A 16563-nucleotide genomic window follows, 5' to 3' on the forward strand; every position below is an offset into this window, starting at 1 on the left:
GTTAAGGGGGGGGATTAAGGGGGCTAATAACATATATGGCAAAACAACGTTTGCCGGGTCGGCTAGTATATATATATACATACATATATATTTACTAGGTATATATATATATATATATATATATATATATATACTAGCTGTACCCGTGACTTTGTCCGCGTGGAATTTAACAAAAAAGTTATTATTCAGTTCACAGAGTTATAAAATAACTAAATTTCTAAAATAAAAGTAGCCTATGTTACTCCTTACTATATCAGCTATCTGTCAGTAAAAGTCTCGATCGAAATCGGTCCAGCCATTTTAGAGATTTGCTGGAACAAACAGACAGACAAAAATTGTAAAAAATGTTATTTTGCTATATGTACCGTGTATACATACATCCATATGCATTTTTTACAAAGCGGTTATTTTAATATTACAAATAGACACTCCAATTTTATTTATTTGCATAGATATACTAAGTAATGTCGATATATATATATATAGACAATTTTAACAATTAATGACAATTAATTATATTTGCAATATCCTTAATATTTTATATTATATGTATATATGTTTTATCCTCGACGATATTTGATTCTATCGAAATGTGGGTTTTTATTTATTTACATGTTTTTAACTAAGCAATGTATGGTATGTAAACGTTCCAACTGGCGCCTGCTGTAATTCGACATACTATACGAGGTGTTGTCTAACAAAGATAGTTCATTACGGAGAATTTGCCATCTATTCTATAATTATGTCGGAGCGATCTAACGCACAATGTGATTAGCCATATGCAGATAGCTAGCTGGTCGTATCACTGCAAGAAATAAATGTGTTTATTAAAACATCAATAGAAATGCTGTCTGTACTGCGGCCCAATGCGCCGCGGCCCTGCTGATGGTTGAAAGGAAATTATATGGCTGCAAAACAACGATTATTCAAACATAACTTATGGCCTTGTTTGTCGGGTTCGCAAAATTTGCTGCCATATTCCACTTGTTATTTAATATATACTTATCAGATCAAGTATTACACAGTACATTTCTAGTTTAAAAGATAAACTTTAATGCCTTGAATTAAGTCGCTGCTTTAAAAATCGATTTACTAAAATAAATATTTGCCCATAAACTTTATAATATATCAAGATTAATAATGAGTATATTATTTTTTAAGACTTTAAAAGTGACTTCAAACTTTTGATAAGTATCAACCATCTCAAATAAAATTTCGAAGGTTATCTTTATAAATGTACATTATGTTTTCCGCACAATCATATAAATTGTGTTATCAGTAAAATGCAATTAATAAAATAAATATATAAAACCTTGTCCGTTATCATTAAATTATAATGATATTGACTTTTATTTGCTACTATAAAATGACATTTCGAAATATTATTCTAGCTTTGCTGAATAAAAATGAGAATGAACTAATTTTGTTATGTCCATTATCATGTTGATATCACTAAAAAGTAAAAAGCAATCGAAAGACAGCTTGTCTTGAAATATTAAGCATTTACTTTGTATACTTAATAAAAATAAATAAATTGTACCAAAATGGCCCTGATATATTTTATATTTTACAAAAAAAGTAAATAAATTGGAGAACGTTTTGACGTGTGTAATAAGAGTTTAATTTGAATGGAAGCATCAATCACGATTCTATTTTGCTTTCTCACTTAGCGTTCAACAACCCTAAGGCTATTATTATATTCTGATATTTAATGCTTTATTATTTACTTACTATGGATGATAAATGGTGCAAAATTATAACTATCTAGATATGATACAAATTATATTATTGTATTCTTGTAAAAATTAGCAAGACTTATAAAAAATGACTTAATCTAATAAAGTACTTATTGATTACATTAACATTTCTTTTATTTTCCAAATATAGGGAATATCTGTGTGTATACAAAAATGTTAAGTAATTTTCCCAGATGAAAATGCCAGATGATAGATCTATCTGGAATCTAGATAGCCCACATAAAGAGATAAAAATTGTATGAAAATTTTGGAACACAATAGTTTACAATAACTTATCATAGAAATCATCATTTTCTATTTGGAATTTTCAGCAGGGTTGTCTTTGTTATTACTCAACGCTGCAATACTGCACTATATTTTGTGATTAAACACAATCTACGTAAATAAAATAATTGAGTTCTGTCATTGGGTACGGCATATAGAATAACTACTGATTTTATTTTTTCTAATTCATACCATTATCCAAAAATAAAGCTATTGCTTAAACACTTAGGTGTATGTTTTATAGTGCAGTTTTTGTATGTTTTTTATCTGAACGTAAAATACATATATCTACGTAGCCGTTCGAAATGCACTAATTTGTAGTGGTATTATTTTCCCCCAGGTAGGTATTTATAATAAGAAGAATGCGTTTTAACCGTAAACAATAACAGTAAAAACATTTATTTTGATTTTTAGTCTAAAAATTATAAATTTTCAGAAAATTGTATTACTGTAAGTTACCTATATTTAGTGTATTACTAACCGACTTCCAAAAAGGGGGAGATTCATGATTCGATTGTATTTTATGTGTTTCCATTTAAATTTAAATGAGACCTCACAAGTACTTTCGAGTTATACCTATATTTTTTTATTTTTTTTGTCGACCTGCGTTGTGATATGCCGATTTTTACGATTCTTATTTTAATCGAAAGTTGATAATTGTCTTGTAGTCCCATTTAATCTTGATCGAGATCTGATGATGAGTTTTTGAGCAATCTTCAAAAGCGCGTATTTACTTGACTATTTTTTTTGTCTACTTACATTGTATTAGTTATCGATGTAATTGAAAATTACGGTTTTTTTTTAATTTCATAACTTCAGCCTATCGCAATCCACTGTTGGACATAGGCTTCCCCAAATTCGCGCCAAACATTATGGTGCGAACTCATGTGTTTTGGCCATAGTCACTACGCTGGGCAGACAGGTTGGTGACCGTTTTTTTCGTTTGCGTGCAAACAATTATTTTACTAAGTAAATCGTTGATTGTGTATCCTGCCGCTTTTATTCAAAAACAAAATTTACTTTACTCAGTTAAGCTTCAATTTAAATTTTGATTCGTTATTTCACATATCAAACTTATATTTGTGTTTAAAAAATAAGAAAGTGTGTATAGTATAAGACGTGAGTTTACTCCTGAATCACGATTACCATCATATTTAAAAATATAATTATTACTTTCTCGCTAGAGACGTTGCGCGGTAAAACATCTCTGTCAGGTCAGGTGTCACGGCTCAGCGATACTGCTTCACACGATTACATTCCTTTGTCTTTATCGTTTCTTAGTTATCAAAATATATACTTTTTCAACTCAGCGCATTTAATTTCGTATAAAACTTGTAAATTAGTTTCATAATCGGTAATGCTATAGTAAATCGGGCGCCGATTTATGTGGTTTTGGAGGGGAGAGGAGCGGTAAAGGGGGGGTGGGGGGTTACCCTCTGCTACCACTGCCACCATCTGAAACGCCATGGTTATGAAGATATCGTGGTTAAAGTTTTGAAGTTAGAATTGTGTTACTTAGAGCTATCACAATACTTTAGACCTCCGCATCTGACTCCACCCTAGCTCCAGCGCTGCGGGAAGTGCCTTCATACTCCGTTTCGCAACTGTCACACGTTATTTTCGAACAGGAATACGTGTAAACGATCTCGACTGCAAGATCAACAAACGATACGAACTGACGTTTAACGACATAGATAACTGACTCCACCTTAGCTCCGGCGCTGCGGGAAATGCACTCACGTTCCGCAACTTTCACACGTTCTTTTCGAACAGGAGTACGTAAAAAAGATCTCGAATTCTCGACTGCAAAATCAACAAACGATACGAACTGATGTTTAACGACATAGATAACTGACTCCACCTTAGCTCCGGCGCTGCGGGAAGTGCACCCATGCTCCGCACTCACGTTGCGCAACTTTCACACGTTCTTTTCGAACAGAGTACGTAAAAACGATCTCGAATTCTCGACTGCAAAATCAACAAACGATACGAGCTGACGTTTAACGACTGACAAATAGAAGCTTTCTAACAAAATAGCGCGTCACTTAACGCGTTTCGTTCAAAAACAATTTAGGCACAAATGCATTATTTTTGTCCAAATAACTGTATCTAAATTAATAACACAGTAACAATTATTAAAAATATCTATGGTTAAAGTTTTGAAGCTATGTAGAATAACGCTTGGCTTCGGCGCTCTGGGAAGTGCAGCCTTTCCTTTCCTTCCTTTCCCTTGCATACGAAAGCGTAAGCTTAAGTATGAGCACGTCCCATCACAAGTGTAAGATCATTATTTAATACCTCAATGATCAAGTATTTTAATAAAATAAATTTACAGTTATTGTAATAAAACAACAAACGAAGTACCTAAGTACTTAACCTACTTAATTTAACTTAATTACTTCCAATAGCAACCTTAAATAATTTTGCATTTTTCAATGTCATAACTCATATAAGGTAAAGGAGAATACAAGAAAGTGATCACTCTGGAAATTTCAAACAATACTCAATAATCGGTTTAAATAACTGGATCAAACATGAAATACAATATGTCAAATTCAAGGCTTTGTGTTATTCGATAGGTGCGACCTTGATTCAGAAAATTTATTTAATATTTCATTTTTGTTCTATTTACCGATGATCGACATAACTTCCGTCAGTCTAATTTTAGGAACTTACCCAAAATAAATATATCCAAAAAACATACTAAAATAAATATTACATTTGAATTTGGAATTTTGGATTGTTGTTTTGTGTCATTGTGTTTTCTCATTTTCGGGCCAGTAAATTGTAAAATATTTTGTGATATTAAATTGGAGTGGGATGATAAAGAGAACCGAATCGCTGTCAAAATCAAAATCAAAAATAGCTTTATTCAAATAGGCTCTAAGAGCACTTTCGAATCGTCATTTTACAAATTAAAACTTTAAAAATAAATTATTATTTTTGTAAAAGTGAAGCTACCACCGATTCGGAATGTAGATTCTGCAGAGAAGAATCGGCAAGAAACTCCGCAGTTACTCTTTTGAAAATAATATATAAACTATGTTTTAGTACAAAATTAGAAACATGTTGCATGAAATACAGCGTCACTAAGTCCACACATCTTTATCAACTATGTAATCCTGCACCGAGTAAGCTTTATCTATTTTTTTTTAATAAAAACTTTAAATTAATGTTGAGAAAATTCTAAAATTGTTTGTGGGATTTTATTATACATGCGAATACCATAACCCAGAAAGGCAACGTTTACTTGGCGCAGTCGGAAACTTGGAATTACAATTTTGCTACTCCTTCTCGTGTTTACAATGCGATTTTTACTATTTATTTCAAAACAATGAATATTCTGGTGAATATACATAATATTGTTATAAATATACTGCGACGCAATTGTTAATATGTCTACGTTTTGGAAAATATCCCGTAGGGAGACACGAGCTCCAAGATCGTTAATGCCGCGAATAGCCATTTTTTGCAAGATAAATATAGTCTCAATATTTGCAGCATTACCCCACAGTAACTGGCCGTAAGACATAACACTATGGAAATAGCTTAAATATATTAAGCGTTTTTAAGGACAAGTCCCAAAATTTCTACAGCAATGGAATCCTGTCACTACGTACAAGTTGGCGGCAAGTTATCGAAAAAAATAGTACATATATATTATTTGCTTCAGCCTGTAATATCCCACTACTGGGCATAGGCCTCTTTCTTCATGCAGGAGAAGGATCAGAGCTTAGTCCATCAGGCCGCTCCAATGCGGGTTGGCGGATAGGTATATATTTATTTATTTATTTATTTATTTTATAGGCAATCCGACAGCGTTATTTTACAATAGTATGTTACAATATATAATGTACAAATATGGCCAAAGTAGGATCACACTGATATATAAAATTATTAATCATTTTAAAATACACAACTAGTCACTATATTTAAAAAATAACAGAAAGTAATAAAAAGTAAACGGCTATGTTCCGTCCCCTCCACTGCAGTTAGAGGTGAGTATGAGACATGAAAAGGTGAATGTGTGTTCGTGTAGGTATGTGCATGTAAGACGAAGGGTGAGACGTATTAGTGTGGATTTGTGTATAAAAAAATGAATAACGAAAAATGCATCATTTTGATTTTTTTTAAGTGCCGTCTTCGTTCTTAGGTAAAACAGGTAAGTTTGGATACTGCGTATTATACGTATTGACAATACGGCAGAGGACCGAGTTACGTGCGTAATTAGTACTCGACGTGTATGGAACAATGGTTTAATATGTCTAGAGCGTCTTGATGGTATTCGGAATTCAATCTGGGATAAAAGCTCAGTGCAATCTATTTTCCCACTCACGATATCATGTAACAAGATAATATCGTACTGCTTACGACGTTGGGATAGGGATTCAATTTGGTAGTGTTTACATGAATCAAAATAGGTGGGACGGATTCTGTAAGTTTTGAAATTTAAAAGTTTTATAAATTTTTTCTGGAGTGATTCAATCCTGTCGATGTGTACATTGTATACAGGGGCCCATATAATACAAGCGTATTCCAGTATAGTTCGTGTTGCAAACTCGTGATATGAAACCTAGTTGACTATATGCTTTAGGAATTATTGTATCGATATGATTTACAAAAGTCATTTTGGAATCTAGGTCTCGAATAGAATCGACTCTTACGATGGGGACATTGTTTTTAGCATAAGTATATAATATAGGATTCTTTTTACGAATGAAAGTAATTTGATGACATTTAGCTGTGTTTACAGTGTGATACGATTAGTTAAATAATATATGTATAGATTATTTAGGTCACATTGTATTTTGTGGCAATCAGTGAGTTTATTAATTTTTAAATAAATCTTCTTGTCGTCAGCAAACATTATAAATTTAGAGTAAGTTAAACATGAACCAACATCGTAGAGATACACATTGTAGAGTAATGGACCCAGAATAGACCCCTGAGGAACTCCAGAAATAACTGAAACGTAAGAACTTTGCACTCTTCCCAAAGTTATGGCTTGACTCCTATTTGTTACGTACGAGCTTAACCATCTAAAAAGGTCACCTCTTATACCCAGGGCATGCAACTTGTGTAACAGAATTACGTGGTAAACCCTGTCGAACGCCTTTTTAAAATCTGTGTATATAGCGTCAACTTGAATACCACCATCCATTGAGCGAAAGATGTAATCTGTGAATACCATTAAATTGCTTACAGTGGAACGCCTCTTCATAAATCCATGTTGCTCATCCGGGATCGAAGAGAGAATTAACGGACTTATAGGTTGGTATACTAATTTTTCGAAGATTTTACAAAATAAGTTTAATTTTGAGATTGGCCGATAATTCTCAATCCGACCACGGGAACCACTTTTATGAATGGGTATAACTAACGCTTCTTTCCAGATACTAGGAAAAGTGCCAAAAACGTTTAAAGAAAGATTAAAAATTAAGGTCAACGGCTTAGCTAGGCAAGAAGCACAGTTTTTTATAAACGTTGGGGGATCTTATACCTACCTGGGCCGTTGTTAAGATCAATATTTTTTAGTAATTTTAAAACCACATCCTCAGAGAAGCTTAGCCTATGAATTGTATCAGTTGATTCTGCTAGTAGTGGGAGATTACATTAAGATTATATGAGAGATATATTCCCTACTATGAGTAACGATCGCTATCAGGTGTGCATGATAATAACCGAGACCGACGGCTTAACGTGCTCTCCGAGGCACGGTGGGAAGACCCACAAAGACTGCACAAACATCCAGACCACGGCAAACACCTGTATGGCCAATACAAATGTTTGTCATGTGCGGGGACCGAACCCGCAACCGCCAGCGCAACAGGTATAATCCATGGCTGTAACCGTTGCGCTAACGCGGCGTATTATAATTAATATGAATAAATTTGGTAAAATCTTATCATGAATTTCTGTATACTCTCTGCAACTTTACAAGTTATAAAAATAGTAGTAAATATAATACAAATTGTTTGATTTTGTAAGTATGTTTCATTTTTAAATCAAATTCAAACACACTTACACACTTCAGCTTATCGTAGTCCACTGCTAGACATAGGCCTCCCAAAATTCAAACACGTTGCTATAATTAAGTTTTATATAAAACTCCCGAACGGTAAACACCGTATGACTTGCACACGCAGTTACTTTATATCTTGAGATATGTTATTGTACTGTAGAATGACATTCAGATAATTAACAATTGAATACTTTCCTTATCACAATTGAATTCATATGTCACGGATGTATTGAAGAAATTATTTATTCCAAGGTTTTATGTATTTTGTATTTACATTTAAAACATCTACATCATTTGAATAAGTCTAAAATATCACACTTATACAAAAAACGATTAACCTTTATATTCTTTGAAGTAAAGAATATTTTTTTTTAGAAAAAAAAACTTCGAAATAAATATTATCTAGAAATGCTTACAACATTAGTTATGTAGATGAATGTTGAAAATTTTAAATATATTTTAATAAAATTGCTTCATTAATGTCGACGGTTGTGGAGACTATCCTTGCTGGGCACAGATGTTGGTTGTATTTACACAAATATTCTGGGAATCCCTACCGTGCCTTGGAGAATATATAAAGCTATCGATCTCGCTTATATTTAAAATATTTCTCAATCATATTTACATTATATTCAGATCAAGCTTTCAGTTCTAGCTCAGAAATAGCATTAAACTCTATTTCTTTTCGAATATAGAAAGGAGCAGCCCAGCGTTTGGACACTCGTAAGACTATTTCAGTGCAGTTCAGTTCAAAATTCGTTTAGGTATACTGCATAACTTCCTCAAATGATATTGATTGATAGAAAAACAAAAAAAAAAAAAAACATGTACGATATTACACAACTCTAATTCCAATAATTTTATGTCTAGAATTGTTACAGTGACATATAAAAAAGCGGAATATGCGAATTTGCAATTATACCTAAAAATTATTATAATCGGTATAGTCAGTGAAAAGTTATGCGGTATAATACATCGTTAGTCGACGAAAAATACTAAACTAAATACGTATTATATAGCTCGAAAAGTACCTATTTGTAAGATCTTAATTAAATTCTAATGGGACAACATGACACGCACTATCTTTCGATTAAAACAAAAATCATCTAAATTGCTAGTCCAGTTCTGACGTAACATACATAAAAAAATACAATCGAATCTAGAACCTCCTCCTTTTTTAGAAGTCAGTTAAAAAATAACGAATTTCGACTAATTATTATTTTTATATAGGTACATGTGTAATAAGTGCTTCTCTGTATAATTAGATGTACATACGGGTCTACGAGTATTTGTATAATTTAGTGTTCATTTAGGTTTTATATGTATATCAGATTTGTGCAGAGTATCATTGTATTTAACAAAATCCTTATATGTCTTAGATGGAAAATCATAAATACTTATGCAATTGTATTATTATTATTTATTTTTATTATTTAACAGCTATCTGTTGCATGGTTTTGCTTTTATGCATGATATACAAATTTCTTTTTGTGCATGATTTTGTTTGTGAATAGGAATTTTAATTTAAATAATTGACGCTTCAGCCTGTACTGTCTCACTGCTGAGCATATGTCTCTTTCCCCATGTAGGAGAAGGATCAAAGCTTAAACTACCACGCTGCTCCAATGTGGGTTGGCGAATATATACTCTACCATGAGTAACAATCGCTAACAGGTGTACGTGATAACAATCGGGACCGACGGCTTAACGTGCACTCCCAGGCATGGAGGGCCCACAAGGTCTGCTAAAGCACCCAGACCACGGTAAACATTAGTATGGCCAATACAAATGTTTGTCATGTGGCGGGGATCGAACTCGCAACCGCCAGCGCAACAGCCACAAATTAGTGCTGTGACCGTTTGCGCCAATGCGTCGTCAAATCATTATATCGGTAAATTATTTATTACATTTTAATTTATAAAAATAAATAAATAAATAGTAATCATGATGATGATGATGATGATGAATTAACAAAATATTTATTCTTACCGTATTCTGACTGAACATATCATAATACATTTCTGTATTAATATATTAATATTAATATATTATATTAATACTAATATAGGTCAAGTTATTGTTGAACTTTGAAAAAAGGCTAAAATTCGTATCATCGTACAAAACTATTTTAACACTACAGTGTTTTTTTATTTCATTAGAAACGCTGAAAAACATACGTTTCTTGTATTGGGTACATTGTATATTTATTTTACATTGTATATTTCCTCGTACATCTACGTAATAATCTGCGTAATAAACGTAAGTTATCTAACATACAGGATGATACAGGAGATAGGAGGATTAATTATTATATCAAAAATCAAAATGTTGATTTTTTGTTATTGGAGAATGATGAATTAAGGAATAAATTAAATAATTATGAGTTAGATTAAAAAACAGTATTCTTATATTGAGAGTTTAGATAATAGAATATAATTTTTAGAGACAAAATCGTTATCATCGAGTATTGAGCTGTGTAATATTCCCTTTACCGTCCTCAAAATAAGTCTACTTCCTATAAGCCTATTGTTGTTGAGTTGAGCATGTCCTCTCAAACGAAAACATTATCACAAAGTTAAAGAAATTTAATAAGCAAACACAGTGAGCAAAAAGTTTTGTAATATGACACGATATTGACAGACCCTATTGACAGATTTATACTGATGATGATATGACTATGACTGTTTTACCTAGCACGTGATTTCGTCAAAGATAATAATAATTTATTTTGCTGGACTTCGTCTGGATGTATTTACTTGCGTAAAAGACAAGTACGCCGCTAATACGTATTGATAGCGAAGAGAAATAAAAAACTCAATGAGACTAGTACATTTTAATTTATTTTTGAATTTTAAAGTTTGCATATGCTTATGTTTAACTGTTTTATTACTGTAAGATATATATTGGTTTTTATTTGGTTTCCGTTTGTAATTTACATAACATAACATAACAATACACTTTATTGTACACCAAAACAGAAATAATACATATTATGGACTTAAACTTTGTTTACTTACATTTTGTTTGTTTATATTGTGTGAATACACAACATATGTGTTACCGGACATGCCTTGCTCAACAAACACTTACACAACTTAGGTGTTACAGACAGCCCCCTATGCAGAGCGTGCATGGAGGCAGAAGAAACGGCCACACACATCCTGCTGGAATGCGGTAGTGTGGCGAACTACAGGGCGATACACCTCGGGACACCGAGGTCGCTCCGGGAAGTCGTCGGCAACGCAAGGGGTCTGCTAGGCTTCCTCAAGGAGCTAGGCTGGCATGAATGAAGCCCCCAGCCTACCACGCAAAATAGGCGCACTAAGTCGTCGAGTTGCGGAGAATAGCCCGTTGAAAAATCAATCAATCAAATACACAACATAAATATCAGTCCATATGACACATATACACTTTCGCACATGTCCCTTTTGCAACATTATAAACTTGTTAGGAAGTTACTGCATAGCATTCATGGAATTATAGAATTTATTTCTATCGTTATACAGGTACAAGACTTTCTTGATTCAAATATTACAGATGTAGGTGACATCAATATAAACATTTTTTCACCACATAAGGATACTAACGCACATGAGTATCTTAATTTGTCGTTCTAGAACATAGATTGTCACCCAACAAAGAAATTTTAAAAAAGATATATTTTCGACATAGGAATTGTGAAAAGGTGCTAAAGAAATCAAAACGTGCGTACGGGAAACACGAATTTGATAGAGCAAAAAATAATGTATATGCCACATGGAATGTTATTAAAGGTGGCCGAAATAAGTCCAAAGAGTTCTTCAGCTACTGAATTGCTTAATTTATGTTCTACGCCTGATGATTCTGTAAACTAGGTTAATAGATTTTTTCTCAAGTTGGCTGTCAGTTTGCTCAGAGCATTGGTTCGGGTCCAAATTTCATGTTTCAATTGTTGTTTAATTAGATATAAATTCATTTAAATTACCATTACAGATGGACTCATACACCGTACATATTCTATCTCACAGCTATTGAATTGCTTAAATTACGTTCTAAGCCTGAGGATTCTGCAAATCAGTTTCATAGATAATTATATTTTTTCACACATATAAAAGAATATTTTATTTTGTTAACAATTATTTGTTTTGTATTCGCTACGCGTCTAATTTTTAATTAAGTGTAGATTCCTAGAGGGGAGAACCCTGTTAGTTTTAACTACTTCATAGGTATAATAAGTGCTGTTTGTACCACATTAATTGTAAAAATGTTAATTTTACCTGTTTATTTGTAACCATAAAAACTTGTTTACTGTCATAACAATAACAATATTAAAATATATACTGCAAATTTTCAAGTGTCTAATTAACTAACCAAGATTTCAAAGACACTGATGATATCCAGAAGGATAGACATAAAATGCTTATTGTACATACAGAAATGTTTGTTAATTATTAATATATGTAAGAATTCAAATATTTCTTTCGTAAATTATTCTAATTTGTTGACAATAAATTGTACATTATAATTTTTCTTATATAAGTCACAACCCAAAAAAACTAGTTTTTCGTTTTGAAGTAAACTTTTTCTACATAGGAAATCTGTGTATCTTTGCCTTGTTTTGTGTCTCGTGATGTCTCGTAACGTTGAGTCGAGACTCGAGACTGTAGCGAGGACATAAGGAGGCTAGCTCTTACGCGTGCAGGTTGTCTGCAAGCTTTGCGGACAAAATGAAACTTTTCAATAACCTAAAGTAGCATAATTAATTTATGAAATAAATAATAGTTACGTTTACCAAATATGAGCATAGTTAGTTGATGTTTCATATCACAATTTTGTTAGTTAATTTGTTTTTGTTTCGTGAATTTTTTATTAAAATAATATCAATAAAATGGATGAAGCATTTGCACACCTCGAGGGAAATAAAATAAGGAACAACAAGAAAACTGAGATTCCTCCGGATGGTGGCTGGGGCTATGTCGTTTGTATCGGAGTAGGATTTACGTTCGTAAGTATTAAAATTTTTACTAATAAAAACAAATCACAAAAATTATAATTCCTAGTCTTCTTTAAGTAAGTTATATATATATATACTAGCTGACTCGGCAAACGTTGTCTTGCCGCTAAACGCTATTTAAAAATAGGGGTTGGTAGTAGAAAGGTATAAATTTAGGATTGTATGTATTTTTGAACGTCAAATTATAATAAAATAAAAAATAAATAATTATCTAAAAATTAAAAAAAAAAATTGGGGCTGGACTACCCTTAATATTTAGGGGGATGAAAAATAGATGTTGTTCGATTCTCAGACCTACCCAATATGCACACAAAATTTCATGATAATCGGTCAAGCCGTTTGTGAGGAGTTTAACTACAAACACCGCGACAAGAGAATTTTATATATATAATACAAGATGACCCATACTTACTTCCCTTCAAAAGTTTTTCTTGCGATAAAATAATAGTGTGTGATTCTTAGCGCTATTTAGGATTTTTTATTATTATTTATTGACTGCTAGTACTGTATAACCCATGTTGAGATTCATTTTCCAAGACCTCTGTAACTATGCGTAGTATAATGACCTTGATGCCAAAGTAAGTTATTTATTCGTAAGTAGTATACCATACTTTATTTGAAAGCTTAGAAATCTCTTGCCAAATTTTATTTTATTTTCAAATAATTTTTTTTGGTTGTAATGTTTGCAGGTCTCTTAAACAGTTATATTTCTTTAATATATTGTATCTTACAATTACGTTAACATAAGCCGATAAAGCGGCACACTACTGCCTTTTCTTGCAATGTTTTACAAATATAAATATATTATATTCTGACTGAAAATTCATTGTTACGAAAATTATAACCTCTGAAACCTAAATAATTACATAGCTTTTAAATTTTCCCATCATTCCTAATTCTAATATATAAAATTCTCGTGTCATGGTGTTAAACATTGAACTCCTCCGAAACGGCTCGACCGATTTTAATAAAATTTTGTGGGTATATCGGGTAGGTCTGAGAATCGACCAACATCTATTTTTCATACCCCTAAGTTATAAGGGGGGGGATTAAGCGGGTTAATAACATACCTATATGGCAAAGAAACGTTTGCGGGGTCAGCTAGTCTTCTTCTAATATATAAAATTCTCGTGTCACGGTGTTAAACATTGAACTCCTCCGAAACGGCTCGACCGATTTTAATAAAATTTTGTGGGCATATCGGGTAGGTCTGAGAATCGGCCAACATCTATTTTTCATACCCCTAAGTTATAAGGGGGAGGGGGGATTAAGCGGGTTAATAACATATATGGCAAAGAAACGTTTGCGGGGTCAGCTAGCATTTATATATATTACCTACTAATACTATTAGTACCTACTAATACTATTAGTACTACCTTACAGATTTGTTTTAAAATTTACGAATTAACCGACTTTAAAAAAGGAGGAGATTCTCAATTCGAGTGTATGACTGATTTTTTCAAATTTGTGTTAATCTCTTTATTTGAACTGGGTGTGATGTTTTTTTTATTCATGACACGTGGTTACATTTAAATTTTGAGTGAGATCTGAAGTATTTTATGAATTATAGCTAACAATGTGTATTTTATTGACATTGATGTTTTTATTAGTCCATGTTAATTTAAGTCAGTTTATTTTTTATTTTTTTGGGGATAAACAAAATTAACATTAACTAGAATAATATAGTAATTTAACCGGTATATTATAATTTTATACGACAATATTTATGATTCGTGATAATCTATAGAATGACAATTTTTAGGTAAAGCGTGAAATTTGACGTATTTCGTACTTTTCTCTTAGTTTCCACGCGTTAATGACGATGTGACATTTTTAAGTATGATACTATTAATGTTAGTTTTATTAAAAATTAGCACTTCTGCTCAAGGGTTGAATGTTAAACGAGCCTATAATAAAAAGTTTAAAATTTCAATTTCATGCGAACCGGTCCGCTCGGTCCTTATTTTGCTCCTTAGTTGCATTTTTAAGACGCTCTGAACGAGTTATACAATAACATAACCTGATTACCTTCTTCTGTTTGTCAAATTTTGGTTTATTTGTTTTTTAGTTTGTTATCAAGGCAATTTATAAAAAATAAAAATGGATAAAATATTCCACAAAATGTCTAGATTAGATTTGAATTGTATTCTATATATATATATATATATTTTTTTTTTTTCTTTATATACAATCTTTTTATAAGCTTCCATATAATATTAATTTATAAATGTAATTAATGTACAGATTTAATAGTGTATCTGTGTCTCGACACTATTAGTTATGTTTTATGGGCTAGGTCGTTATGTTCATATTATTAATGATGTTTATCATTAATAATAAACGTTTTTAATAAAAAAAAATTATTATTATTAAAGAAATGTGCGTTAATTATCACTTAAAAAGGAGTAATATCTATTTAATCTTTTGTAAAAAAAAAAAAAAAAAACAAAAAATGTTTCCCTAATTTATGTTTATTGGTCAATATTTGTTTATGTTTGTTTAGAAATAGACATAAAAAGAAGGCGTCTTATGTGGTATGTGTTTTTTATTTGTGTTAAAATATCACAATAATGTAGTAGTTGTTTATTGCGGCTTCGGCCGCGTGGAATTAGTTCTGTCCTATTTCCAGTGACGGTAACGCAATACGTGTTACACGGAAACATTTTAGAAAATGTTTTTTTTTTTTTTTACATAAACATATATAATTAAATTATTTAGAATTGTAAACTGTTCGAGATAATCAGTATCATAATATATGTATATGAAAATAACTTCAAAATAGCAGATCTAATCTTTACTAATATTAACTTAGAATGTTTATTTATTTGTTTAAACGCATTAATCTCAGGAACTACTGGTTCGAATTAAAATTAATTTTTGTGTTGGATAATCCATTGCAGAAGATATTACAGAGCTATATAGCATCACGCTGCGATCAAAAAGATCAGAGCATTTATAAAAAAGTGTTACTAAAATGGGAAAAATATTCTTTTTTGAAAGTTTCCGTTGCATACACTGCGTAAACGGTAAAAACGGTTAAAGCTAACGTAAAATTATGTAATACAGAGTTGATCGCCATTAAAAGTTCTAAAAAAAATTCACGACCGCATAATTATATCCATCCTTCATTAACACCTTTTTTGTAGTAATCAAGTTTGTTCTAAAATTATGCTTTATTTTTGAATTTTGTGTGCATATTACGGGAGGGGGGGTTTAGGGGATTCGTAATATGGCAAAACAACGTTTGCTGGGTCAGGTCAGCTAGTTCTTATCTAAATAAATACGTCATTCATAAGAAGTATTTCTTTTTGAACAAAATTGTCCTTGACATCATTTGATTTCAATCAATATCTTAAAAGATATCATTGTGTTAGCTCTGAACGAATTAATGATCATAAAAAATGTAAACGTGATTTTATTGCTTTATTTTATTAGCCAGGCATAGGAATCCTTACGCAATAGTTTATCAACAAGAAAATTTTATGAAAAGAAACTGTCTTTTATATAATTTGATTTGGTCGCAAAAT

Source organism: Melitaea cinxia, chromosome 4 (genome assembly GCF_905220565.1).
Source record: "Melitaea cinxia chromosome 4, ilMelCinx1.1, whole genome shotgun sequence".
NCBI classification, from domain to species: Eukaryota; Metazoa; Arthropoda; class Insecta; order Lepidoptera; family Nymphalidae; genus Melitaea; species Melitaea cinxia.